The following is a 14408-nucleotide window of genomic DNA, read 5'->3' on the forward strand; positions in this document are numbered from 1 at the left end:
AAACATTCATTCTTTTTGAATTATTAGAATCTGTATGCCAAAATAAACTGAGCAAGACAACTTGTTCTACTTAGATCCATAGAGTCTCAAATTAACTTGATTATTATCCAATATCTATGACTATGTAACTCTATGAGGTTAGGGTAGGTACCATCAATGTACAATAATGTGTTTCTGTTGGAAAGAATAAGCTATGCTGCACAATAAGAAACTACTTTATTTGTTATTGCATTTGTTAAAATATTTGATGTGACACTCTCTTGTTCTGACTGACAAGAGAGCCGATCAACACCAAAGAATTATGAAAATTATCAACGTGAAACCTCTAACATTTAGGTTCAGTAAGGAGGGAGGTATATGGGAATGCTGCCTGTATGTGCATAGGGTGATTCCCATTTGTGGGCATATTTGCACATTTTTCACACAACACAGGAAAGGAAGCAAAATTGCAGCACTGCGTTTGGGTAAAATGAGAGCATCAGAAATGTGTCATTTCAACTAAGATATGGTGCATTTCTGTTGCCTACTATCGCAAGCATACTGTGTGTTGTCTAACCCACAATGGATGGCGGTGCATGTGCTACACACAGGATTGTCTTTGTGCAGGAAAGAACACATTCCTGCTAAAAAAGATCCTTAACAGCATTTTCTTCCTTTATTCAGCAGGCATAGAAAGAGGAAGTAAGAAGGAGAAATAAAGATATTTCTCCTTGTAATGCCTAGTTCAGGGAGGCATAGCATTTTGACAAATTTTCTTGCCTACTAGCTTTAGTGTATCTGGGAATGCACCAAAATCTGTGGGTGGGTAAATGCAAACCCCCCATACACCACACATGGAATGCCTCCCTGACATAAAAGAATGGAGAACTGTGTTGTTTTACAGTGTATTCACTAAACCATGCAAAGCTACACAAAGAATATTTGCGTAGCTTAACACATTTCTAAAATGATTTGGCATAGGGGCTGCACTACATAAGTGATACACCAAGACGTAAAAACTTAGTAAGTCTGCCCTATGATATTCATGAGGGATATCTCGGATTCAACAACTCCTCTGCTCAACAAGACATGCTCGGGTAGGGGCATATTTACAGCTCCCTGCAACACTTTTGCGCCGCCGTTGTGTCACTATTTGTGATGCAGCGGCAGCGAAAACTATGCGTCACATTGCAGCCCATTTACAACGTGATGCATCTAGGGAGATGTGTCATGTTGTAAAGCAGTGCGCCACATTATACCTGCATCAGGTATAATGTATGCAGGGTGGGCTTTCCCATGCAAAAAGCCATGTAGAACTGACTCAGTGAAATTTACAACATTGCACTGCGTCTCTCTACGCCTTCACTGCGTCAAAATCCCGATGCCTGCTCAGACCAGGCATAAGGAATGACGCAAGGCTTTTTAAATGGGACTCACCTATCTGTTGTGGTGCATTGCTGGAGTTGCGTCACTGTCATGAGCAACTCCAGCAATGCGTCACTTTTGGGTCAACAGATGCATCAGAATTTCTGATACAGCTGTCACTCCTCGCACCATGGTGAGCCGTATTGTAAATAAGACACATCCATGGTGGCGCAAGGGTTTCATATGGAGGTTTCTTGTAAAACTGCCCCGTATTGTTTAAAGATTGACCTAGGCTCCATATGACAAGGAACTTGCTATCATGGCTGTGATTAGGTGGGCTTGGATGATGCAGAAGCGCTCTGTACATGACATCAAAAGGCAATGATGAATGTTTGAATTAATCCCCACCATTGCTAATTACTTATGGTCACATTGTAGTCCATCATCTTCTTTATTACTGTGCCAAAACAGACCTAGGCCAATGTAATGCAAACCAGTTTTAGTTCTGCACCAGTAGGAACAATCCAAATCGAACTGCCAGGCTGCTTTCAGTCTGAATTGGAGCAAAACTAACCCCAGGCCAGTCTGGGCCTTTATGGCCTAAATCATTGAAGTACAGATTGTGTACCAGGGGCCATATTTGTATGGCCAGTTGTGTTGCATTGGCACTACATGATGTGATGCATTCGCAATGCAAATCAAAATGAGATTTATGAAGCCACACAAGGACACTTTGCGTGGTCCTGAGTGGCTTCATAAATCTGGAGTAACGCACCTGTAGTGAAGTTCTCCATACAAGAGGTATTTTGTAAGTTGAAGTTTATTTTGAGAAAGCATTACACATCCATCACAATGGGGGCATAGGAGTAACTGACACTCTTCAAATGCAGCAGAGTGACATTGTCACATTCCATGATGTGTCAGACTATGCCCTTACACATCATCACACATCTCTCTTTTAATAAACAATTACAACTTGTTCTTTCCTTTTATCCCTGGCCTTAGCCTACCCCACCATCTTAGAACAATATATAGAACAGAAAACATGAAACAATGACTAAAAACAAAACAAAATAAATATACACAACTAAAACAATGCATACTAGTCCACTAAGTTTCTACAGTTTGTAACAAACAATTGCTATTTATTTGGTGCAACACTGGTGTGAGTACTCCTTCTTGCAGGATCATTCAATTCAACACGTTTCAACGTTTCTTTGGTGACTTTGGTAACATTATTGTGATTGCCAGGAATCAATGCTACATGAGTAGTGCTCCATCAATTCCTATCTGACACCTTTACTGAATTCTTCCTCAATTCATACACCTGAATAGGTTCTTTAAACTTAAATAATCCTTTCCCAACCATAATTGGATTTTTCACATGCACCCAATCTCCTATTTTCAATTTGCACTCTTTTGTTTTCTTTCCAGATCCAAGTTTTGCCATTTTTGCCAAACAAGTCAGAATAGACTTGTCTTCATCATGTCACCACCAATCTCCAACACTTCCTTCCTTTGGCATTAACTGGACCATCCAAAAAGAGCATTGTTCTGTTACAGCCTTCCTCCCTGTCATTAATACAAAGGGGTTTTTCCCAGTTAGAGTGTGAGGTGTAGTGTGGTGTGAGAAAACTATATCCTTGATTGCTTCTGCCACATTCATATTACTTCTGATTGTAGATTGTATACATTACACTAAAACTTTGTTAAAGACTGTCATTTTCCCATTGCTTTGCAGGCGGTGCAAAGGTGTACTCAAGTGTTTTATGGCACATATGTCTAAAAATTAAGTAATTTCTACAGAGGTAAATTGTACTTCATTATCCGTTAAAATTTCTCCTGGGATCCCGCCTCAACCAAACATTCTTTGAAAATATCTAATGACTTTTCTAGAAGTAGGTACGCAAACTGGTTCCACTTCAAACCCACCTAGACAAGTGGCCAATCATTACTACAAAATATCTCATGTAGCTGGGTAAAATCTGATATTGTCCTAAATTTTCCACATCAACATGTTGCCAAGCTTTACCTGGACATAAAGTTACTGATTCACTAGAACCTTCTGTTATCAAGAATGTATCACTTACTTTGCATTTCCCATAGTTTTTCACAACGCATGCAATCCCACCATCCATTCCTGGCCACCAAACATTTTCCCTAAATTTCCTTGTTGTCACTGTAGAACCTAGATGACCCAAAAGTGCCAATTCAATCATGCGCTGGCTATAGCAGGAAGGTGGGATCAAGTTGTCCTCATGCACCAGCACTCAGCCTTCCAAGGATAATTCTTCCACAACCTTCGAAAACATTTGCAAAACATAGGATAAGTTCTTTTCTTTTGGCCACCCAGACTTAACTAATGGGAAAACCCTTTTCAAAATTCAATCCCTCTCAATCGCATCAACCCAGTCTTAATTTTTACCGCACACACTGTCATCACCTACATGAGCAATCAAACGGCTTCACACTCCCATTCCAGATCATCAGAGTCTTCAATGGGAAGTATGGACAAACAGTCTGCCCTGGAATTCTTCTCTCCCGGGATATACTGTACTGTGAATGTATACTCCAACAATGTTGCTATTAATCTAGCGATTCTGGCTGTAGTGCATTTAATTTTCTTCCCAGAAATAATGTTTACTAAGGGGAAATGATCAGTCTTTAGAACAAATGGTCTTCACCACAGATAAGCTTTACATTTTTCTACACCCCACACACACACGTCAATAGATCTTTCCCAATTACGGAATATTTATGCTCTGCCTGATGTAACACCCTGGATGTGAATCCTACAGTGTGCTCATGATTACCCTTCATTTGGGAAAAACTACTACTAGTCCAAACTCACACGCATCCGCAGTAACAACTATTCTCCTTCCTTCTACAAATGGCTGCAAAGCTGGTGCATTAACAATTTCTTCTTTGATAGTTTTCAAAGTTTGCTTGCATATGTTGGACCACTCAAATTCTGCACCTTTCTTCTAAAGCATTCTAAAGGATTCAGTTAGATTTGCAAAGTTTCTCAAGAATTTGGTATAAAACTCACAGTGCCCTAAGAAAAACAGTAACTGTTATTTTTAGGAGCAGGGCATCCACAATGCTTTTTACATGGCAGTGTTTAGGTTTCACTGCCTGAATAGAAAATACATGACCTAAATACTCAATTTCTCTTGTTTTAAAAACACATGTGTCTTCCCGTATTATTGTTCCTTTGTTCTCAAGTACACTCAAGACTTTGCTTAATGCTTGATCATGTTCTGATTCACTGTCAAGACCATCAAAATGTCACCCTGTAATACTGCTACTTGTGAGAACTATTTGAACATGGTAGACATTAGTCTCTGAAAGACCGCAACCACAGAAGCTATGCCAAACTGCATTCTGCAGAATTGAAAAGTACCATCTGGAGTGACAAGAGCAGTCAGATGACATGAATTCTTATCCAGTTTGACTTGACGATAAGCTGCTCTTAAATCCAGTTTGGTAAACCAGCTAGAATGGCCAATTTTATTGATCAGGACTTCAACTCTTGGCCGTGGTAAATTGTCAACCCAGATGGCCCCATTGACACTTCTTAAGTCCACACACATCCTGAGTTCCCCTGACCTTTCCTTAGGTAAGACACGGGAGATACCCATAAGGTTCCCTCCACTTTCTCAATAATACTCTGCTCACACATATCTCTCAGCATCTCTGATAGATCTTTTCTTACACTCAAAGTTATATAACAGCTTGTGTTTACTTGCTTGGCTTTACCAGTGTAAGCAAAATCCGTAATCTTTCCTAACTTCTCCTGAAATACCTTTCAAATGCTCGCTCCCACAAATTCTCCACCTTAGTGACTAATTTTATTTAGTTGTTCTCAATGGTAACAGGCTAATCTGACCCAGGTCTTATAGTCATTTTAAATTCTACCTGATTAACTCGCCTTAGCGCATTGCTGCCTTTGCGTGCTATGACACTTTCCCTTTGATCGATTCCCCTAATGTCTCAATGATAGTCCAGAAATAACCCATCAAGCACACTCTACTGTTTTAAAAAGCCACCGTCAAAATGTCTGGAGATAAAAATTATTTTTTAGACCAAAAAGGATCAAATTTGTCTTGTGCAATAATAGTGATGTGGGCTCCTGTATCTACTAGGAGTTTAAATGTCTTTCCTTACATGACCACTACAATTTCAGGATCAGGAACATCAGCAGCTCCCTACTGGTTCTCACAATTCACACTTAAGACTAATTCCTTACAGTCATCATGTCCTCTCTATAATCCTTGTACTCCTCACTAAATACACAGCATACAGTACTACTCTTACCACCTCTGCAAACTTTGAAGAAATGTATTACTTTACCACACTTCTTGCACTGTTGACCATGTGCAGGACAGTACTTGAAAGTAGAAATGTGATTTGGAGAGCTGCATCAACAACTAGCCTTCCGTGGTTGAAACACTGGTACCCTAGGTTCACTCACATTCCTGATTTTCTTGTGTTCTGACGCAATCATCCATTTGTGCACTACAGCTCCTGACATTGACACTTTCTTGAACACTTCTTCTAAAAGTTTCACATCTTCACAAGATCTCTTTAAACTCTTAGCTATGTCTCTAGCCTTATCTTGAGATGGATTCTTACATGCAAGTAACTGCTCCAGTATTTTCTTTGAAGTTCATCTTACTACAAGCCGATCTCTAATTAACTGTAAAGTGAAATCATCAAATTCACACTTAGCTGCAAGGACGTTCAATGTGGTGACATAGGCATCTATACTTTCAGAAGGCTTTTGTATTCTAGTATAGTTATATAATTGAGCAAGGGCTGTATCAAATTCATCAAGTTCCTCCTCATCTGTGGGCTCATACTCGGGCAAATGATCAAAGACATTCTGGCCTTCTACCCTTAAATAGTAGTACATTGGGAAAAAAAATCGGGTTTAAACTTGTATGCATCAATCGCCCTTAAATAGGCCTTAAATGATCTTACCCACAATTTCCATTCCAATTGTGGTTCACCTGGTTCTTGCAGAAATGGTACAGGTGGAGATATGTTTTGCATACTGTATTTACTCAAAATAAAAAAAGGGTAAATGTAGAACAATGCACTGATATGTAATTTGTAATTAAAGCTGCTCATAACATGCAGAAGCATGTAAATTGCTGAAATCTGTAGAGACTGAATTTGCTCCAAATAATAGTGTGGCAACTGCTGATAAAAATGTGCTGAGGTTGAATTTGCCTAAAATAATAGCATGCAAATCGCTGAAATGAGCCTTTGCACATACACTAGCACACTTGTCCTTAACATTTACAGAAATAAAGCGTGTAAATTGCTGTAATGGAAGTTTCCAGAACCAAAGAGCCCACCAAATGCGATTGCCGTAAGTCCTTCATTTCTTTCCACTACTGGAACTGAAGTTTGCTGAGCCATACCCATGCAGCCGCAAGAAGTGAGCTGATTACAGCAGTAAGGAAAACAATTTTTCAAAGGGTTGAGTTTCTCTGTAATGCCAATGACACAGACTACGATGTAGCTAGACAACAGGCACTCTCGTGTAAACAAAGAGTAGATGGAAACGTACACGCGTCAGCCAGACTACACAGCAGCTACTCGCTATTAAATTACTCAGTGTGCAGCCATGAAATGTCTGTGCCCAGTGTGAAGCCGTTGACACTTGGGAATGCAGCTTATAACAAAACAAAGTCTTCTGATATGCTTTTAAAAGCGATGAAACTCTGAAGTCCAGGTTCAATACATAGTGCCATTATTGGCAACAACCCCACCCACAGTCTGAGCATGCATGACGGTGTGTCTGGCGCAAAGAGGATGCTGGAGAGGCAGAGGGAGGTATAAGTACCCTCCCATGACCTCTGTGTGCTGGAAGTGACGTGCCTAGAGCGCCAAGGTGAAGAAATCCTTCCCTGAGTCCAACCACCAGACCAGGAGCAGTGGTGTTTGTGCTCAAATGGCACTAAAGGGCTGCCCTTTTAGATGGTCCCCTGCGGGGGCCGCGGGCAGCAGCATTTAATTTAGCAGTGTGTCTCATCTCTGGCCCTGTTTTGAAATTCATCCAAACTTGCCGAAATACTGCATGCTGCTTCAGGAAGGCAATGGTCACTGCCCTCGCAGCTGCCTTTTGTCTAATGCAGTGAGTATTTTCCGCGCGTCACCACTTGTAGTGAAGTTCTCCACATGATAGTTATTGTGTAAGTTGAAGTTTATTTCGTGAAAGCATTACACGTCCATCACAATGAGGGCACAGGAATAACTGACACTCTTCGAATGCAGGCGAGTGACATTTTTGAATTCCATGATATGCAACACTCTGCCCTTACACATCATCACAGCAAGGCAGCGCAAATCACTGCATTGTGTTACTCTGCCCTGGGAGGGCATTCCATGGGCATTGCATTGGTGTTTCCATGCAACTCCAATGGATTTGGACACATTCCCAGATTTACCAGAACTGGTAAACCTGCGAATGTGCCAAAATGCTTAACCTTCCCAGGGTAGTTGTAATGAGGAGAAATATCTTTATTTTTTCTTTGTTACTTCCTCTTTCTATGCATGCTTCATTCTGAATTCTGCAGCATGTATAGAAAGAGGAATATGCCTCAGGGAATTCTCTTTGTGCAGGAAGGTGCCCAATCCTGCCCAAGAACAATGCTGAATGCAATATAGACACCATTGCTGTATTGTGCAAGGGTACCTGCATTGGAGTTAAGCAGCCCATTGTGTGCCAGCACAGGGGAAAGGACAGGAATGCGCTGTATAGGAATAAATATGGTGCATTCCCGCCCTTTCCCTGTGATGCAGCGCAGCACAGAAAGTTGACTTGCTGCACTGAGCTGCATCAATTTGCCATACATATGGCACTAAGGCACGGCATGCATAAATCAGGTATCTCAGCTTACCTGTTGCTTTTAAGACAAAAAACAAAAGAAAAAAGTCATATGTGGAATGAATTTGAGAATGTCAGTCACTGGTAAGTACTCATCCCCACCTTACAGACAATCATTCCTTTCTAGCTTTGTGACTACAGGTAGGGGGCAACTGTAGGACTAACCCCCCCACACTTTTTGCCAGACTACTGATGCCTTTTGACTTGATTACCCTGGGTCCCTGCCAATCAGGTTCCCAGGGCCAGTGTTCTTTCCCCAAAACAAACCCAATTGGCATCTCTGTCCACAGGTCAGCCCCTGGTAAATGGTACCACAGGTACCCAGGGCAACGTGACCAGAGAAGGCCTGTAAGGGCTGCAGCACTTATTGTTCCACCATTAAAGGTCCTGTACCATCACACTCACACACTGCCTTTGCAGGCTGCATGTTTTGATGCAGAACAAAGTGAAGAGTCGACATGGCATAGATCTCTGTGTGCCATGCCTACAACCCACTGCTCTGGCGTAGGTCAGTCACCCCTCTAGCTCGGTGCACTATACCAGTGGTGAGGGTACAGGTGCATGAGCCCTGTACCCCTACAGTGTCTAAGTCCTTTCTTGGACATTGTAAGTGCAGTGTTGCCATTAAGAGTATATGGTGCTGGGAGTTTGTCATTACGAACTCCACAGCACCATAATGGCTACACTGACAACTGAGAAGTTTGGTATCAAACTTCTAAGCACATTAAACCCACACTGATGCCAGTGTGGGATTTAATGAAAAATGCACACAGAGGGCATCTTAGAGATGCCCCCTGAAAATGAACCCACCACCTAGTGTCCAGGCTAAGTGGCTGCTTTCAGCTGCCACCACCAGACATGTTTCTGGATCCCTGGGTGTAGAGCCTGCTGCTCTCTGGGGCCTAAAACAATGCACATTTGGGGACAAGGTGCCAAGCCTTTCCCCCCGGATGGGCAGGGTTCACGAAGGGGAAGCTTCAAAGGCTTGCCGCCTTTGTGAGCTTCCCCAGGCCAATCGCTGCTTTCAGCAACTGGTCCCCACTGGTTCTGACCCCCACCTTGGGTGGGAGGACCTGAGGGAAAAACAAGTGAGGAAGAGAGGTGTGCCCACCTCTGCCAACTCCACCCCTCAGGTGGGGGAGGCGAGGTGAAGCATAACTCTCAGTCCACGCCATGGGAGGACTCGGCCAACCAGGGACAGGCTCATGCCCCCCACTGGAGGGTGGCATAATAGGGGGTGTACCCATCCCAGGAGGGGACCCATTGGTCCCTGCCCTTTACCTACCTGTAACGCCCCTAAATCTAGTATTTAGGGGCACCCTTGAACCTTGCTTCCTCAGATCCAGTCAAGAAACAAGAAGAAAAGAAGAAGATGGACCGAACAGTCGTGCAGCAGCTAACAAGAGGAAGACTTGGCCTTAGCCCTATGGGCCTGTCTCCCCCTTGAACCTGCTCTTGCGAAATCCCAGTGTGTCCTGCAGCCAGCAACCTCCAAAACCCTGGAGGACCTGCCTGCATTCACTTCCAAAGACTGCTTCTCCTGTGAACACTGGATTTGTTCGACTGCAACCTCTGGCAGCCGCCAGAGACCGCAAATCAGCCCCACTCTGCACCTGCCGTCCACAGCCCGAGCTCGAGTGGGCAAACACCCTGAGGAGGTCACCCCGGCGATCCTGAACCAAGATCCGGCGAACCCTGACCAGCCTCAAACCTTCAGCCGATGCCTGCAGCCTAAATCCAGAAGCACCTCTAACCGCGACCAGGAGCTGGTAAGAAAATCCGACCCGAAAAGGCACCCTTGCACCCGATGCCCCACAGCATTGTATGCCCAAACCGATGGTACCTAACCAACCTCTAACTTCCCAACTTACCTCTTGAAGTGATGGTTGCACCCAGAAGTCCTTCGTCTCCCTGCCTGCAGTGCTTTTGCAAACCAGAGGTTCTCCATTGGAAACAACAGGGCATCCGACATCAAAACAACACCCTGCACCCGGCCGCCCTAGTGCCGCTGAGGGAGCACCTTTGGTGCTAATTTGTTTTCCAATTTGCCCTGAGCTAAAGTCCAGGAGCTTTGCTCCCAAAACCCAGTGGCCTGCTTGCCACCAACCGGAGGCCCCCTATCCCATATTGGATAACGTTGGGCCTCAACACTCTGCACCTGGCCACCCTAGTGCTGCTCAGGGTGTAACAAGAGTGCATCACTGACCCTGGGGGACCCCTGAGTCTAACCCCAGAACCTCAACTCCAAACACCAATTACTTACCTAAAAACCAATAACCATATTTTCCTCCATTGTATAACATTGACAGTGTGGAGTTTTGAAACCTAAAGTAATTCTTTAAAATTGTACGATTTAACAAAAACGCTTTTACTCAGTCCCAGTGCTGCATCCAGGCATACAGCACTGAATAAGAAAAGTAATCCAAAAGCAACTTACCTGCTATTTTACTGAAAAGCCCATTCAAGTTTATGTACTGAATTTACAAGTGATTGCATTTCTCTGAAACAATACTGTAATTCAAACCATAGTACATTTACAATTGCAATTGAACTGTTTTACAATCAGCATTTACTACTGTAAAGTATTTATTGCTTACCTGTGCCAGGCTTGCTTAGTTCTAGAAATAAAATAACCCTCAAAATATTTTTATACAAAAACAATTGGTCTGAAGTTCAGTCTTTGAGTGTGTGAATTAATTTGCTGACTGAGTGTGTACAACAAATGCTCAACACTGTCCTCTGATACTGCCTTACTGCTCGACCACACTACCACAAATACAGAGTAAGGTTTCATCTAACCTTACCGCTGCCTACCATTGGGGTTCCACTGGACTCTGTGTACACTATACCTCACTTTGGTATATTATATACAGAGCCAACTTCTGAAAAAACCTTATGCACATAATTATTGGTTCTCCTCCAGCAGTAAAAGCCAGCAAATGAAAAATAATTCTTAGAAAATCATAGTGCCATTGCACAACCCGCCTAGTCACTGCCACTGTGAAGAAAAAGGGCTGTGGAGTATGTGTGTAACTATTTGCAGATGTGAATGGGTTATCTTCTAGTGGCATCGATGTACTAATTTTAGGAACCTTAGTTTAGTGCATTGGCACTTGGATACATGCCTAGAACATGAAAGAAGAAAACGGTGCCTGCATATCTATTTGAAGAAAATAATTCACTACCTGCAGCAGAAAACAGGAGGATGTTTTGCTTCAGCCACTCACTTGAATCTCAATGCTCATAACTTGTTCTAGGACTGATGATGTTAATTCAAATACCATTTGCACAATGGTAGTTGGTGCTTTGAAGACTGTCTGCTCTGAGAAGGTTGATACAGTGGACTGCAAATGTATTTAGTTAATTGGGTATTGATGGCCACCTGAAGCCCTATATTAAGCAGGCTGGGCCCTTAAATTGCTGTTAAGCCAAAAAGAGTTCAGCTGTGGTAAAAAATAAATGTCTGTCCAAGCACAGAGCAGTGGTGCGTGGCAATGATTTTGCTATGACAATTGAGAATGATGCAACTTAAAATAAACGTCTTCATTGCCCTCACCAGACAAAGAGTGTGCATTAAACCATTATTTTTCATACATTCTTTGATTCATATTATCGTGACCTTAGTGCCACCCACATGTTGAGAACCAGAAGTACATGTTTTAATTGGGCAGAAGTTGTGTGCTTCCACAAAAAAAGTGTTTTTGTACTCCACTGCAGCTGTGATCATTTTATTTATCCTGTTGGCTGAGGTTGAACTTTCACGGACACACACATAATGCTGTAAAAGTGTCTTAGATAACTAAACAGAGAATGCGCAATTGCCAAAAAATCCACGATCCGCGGCTTTGCGGAATTTTTTGCTTGTTTGCGCTTTCAAAATGCGTGTTCGCTAGATATTTCTCCCGGAGCACGCAAACAGCGTTTGCGAACAGGAAAAAAGCATTGCGAATGGGCGGAACCAGCAATTCCGCGTGTTCGCTGAACTTTTGTGTGCTCGCGGAGATTTTTACCGTTTCGCGGAGCTTAGCGTAGCGCGACTACGCAAATTCTGCCCACCCCTAAATGTTTGCTGTCCTAAAGTTGAGTTTTCGCTGCCTGGATAAATCAGGGAGTAGACTGCTGTACTCATCTCCTGTGATCTGCAAGATCATCTTAGTATGTGCAAAATTGCATAGCATCTGTCTAAAAACCAATGTGCTACGGGACAATAATACTAAAATCCCACATTAAGTGGAAGAGGATGATGAAAATGATGCAGACATAGTGCACACAGTTGCCGGTTGGTGGAGATGGGACCACATTTTTGCACTATTTACTTCTTAATAAAATGAAAAAGATGTCAATAATGACTCATACATTGTGTGGTGTGTGACAAGGTACTTATATAGTCATGCATATCTTCTTAACTGGATGTATGCCAGAATTGATTTTATTCCTTCTATTTTAAATTGTGATTTTTAATCTGCACTTTGCACTTAAATTAAGGGGGCTGAACAGTGCACAGCGACAGACTAGGTCAGTTCACCAGTCTTTACACATTGGCACGCTTGCTCGGTATTAAAAAGGGCCGATGACGCGACCGCGCAGCGGCGCCTGTAACCATGATCAGTAACACTGGGAATTGTAACTTTTGCTGCTACTGCGATTTTGCATATTTGAGGAGCTGTGTTCAAAGCTCCGGCGGGGGGGGGGGGGAGGCTCGGCATTAAAAAGGGCCGATGACGCGACCGCACACCGGACGCGTGCAGCGGGCGCATCGCTGGAACACCAAAGGCGTGCGTAAGGCAAGCCCGACTGCGCCCAGCTGGGGCCAGGCGCCAGAACCCCTGCCGGTTGTCTGAGAACTGAGTATGTTTACACCAAGGAGGTGCTCAACTCCTACGAAGGAACTCTTAAAAGTGAGTGTACACATTCTATGTCACTTGATAGTTTTACTAAGCGTTGCCACGCCTGTCATTTTAAATTGTGTCCCGCGCTTGTTCCCCCCCATAGATAAAATGCTTCTAGTAAATTGCTGCTCAATGACTAAACACTCACTGGAAATCTTCCTATTATTACAAGAAGAAAGCGTTGATGTACTTTTTTTAACAGAAACATGGTTAAATAAAGATGCTGACCCGTTAATTGTTCAAACCCTTCCACCGAGCCATGCCATACCAAGACTGGACCGTGTTTCAGGGAGAGGAGGAGGTCTTGCCATCGTTTATAAGGACAAATTAAATTGCCGCCTCGCCCTAAACCCACTACCTGATTGTGAAAGCATTTTTTAAATCTAGGTATCTCCCATGTCAGGACGTTCTCAGGGATCTTAGTCTATCGTCCCCAGGTTCATCAGGTACTTTTTGTAAGGATCTTCCTGATATCGTTGGCAATTTAGCTAGTTCCCTCCCTAATTTCACTTTGCTTGGGGATTTTAACTTTCACTTTGATGATTCTCTACTCCCCTCTGTAATGGAATTAGTAGAAGGGCTAGAGACGCTTCAACTTATTCAGTTAGTGAACAGTCCTACCCACTGTAAAGGCCATCTTCTCGACCCCAATTTTCCTGTCAAGGACCCTTTTCCGGTGCTTTGGTCAGACCATTATCTTATTCCTTTTTTATGGATAACACAGGAAGACACCACTCCAGTTGTGAGAACCAGCAAACTAGTACGGGTGTGGTCAAAACTACCTACTAAATCTTGGGTAACCACCTTGGAAGATACCAGGCCTGATTTTAAAACGAACCCAGCCATAGCAAATGATGACTTAAATAACGGGTTAACTAAGTCTCTTGATATTATTCTTCCAAAAAAACAGATCTACAACAAAGCTGGAGCTATTCCTAATGCCTGAACAAAGTAGGTCGCACACTGCTCGTCATACCCGCAAATTGCCCCATAGAACTCTGGATAATGTAGTAGCAACGGTGAGTACGCCTATGCCACGAGTGTGTCACTATAATGCCATCCCTGGACACGTGTTTCAAAGTAATTGCCTCTCGTCAGCAGGGAGCAGGTAGGTATTTGGGGTGCCAAGTAGACTGCCAAAATATGTAAAGGTAAAATACCTCTACCGGCGCGCAGGTGCGGAACCAAGGCTCGTCAGCCCAAATCGCTCGAGGGAGCTTAAATACATTAACAAAGTAGGTCGCACACTGATCGTCATACCCGCAAATTGCCCCATA

The 14408-nt window shown here is 43.1% G+C and overlaps 1 protein-coding gene across 1 annotated transcript in view; it reads right to left on the minus strand.

Moving 5' to 3' along the window:
- Positions 1–14408, minus strand: part of LOC146855235 (cadherin-related family member 4-like) — a 767858-nt gene that overhangs the window by 123004 nt on the left and 630446 nt on the right. The gene's annotated exons all lie outside the window — the stretch shown is intronic.

The sequence above is a fragment of the Triturus cristatus genome, chromosome 4_1, assembly GCF_964204655.1.
Source record: "Triturus cristatus chromosome 4_1, aTriCri1.1, whole genome shotgun sequence".
Lineage (NCBI taxonomy): Eukaryota > Metazoa > Chordata > Amphibia > Caudata > Salamandridae > Triturus > Triturus cristatus.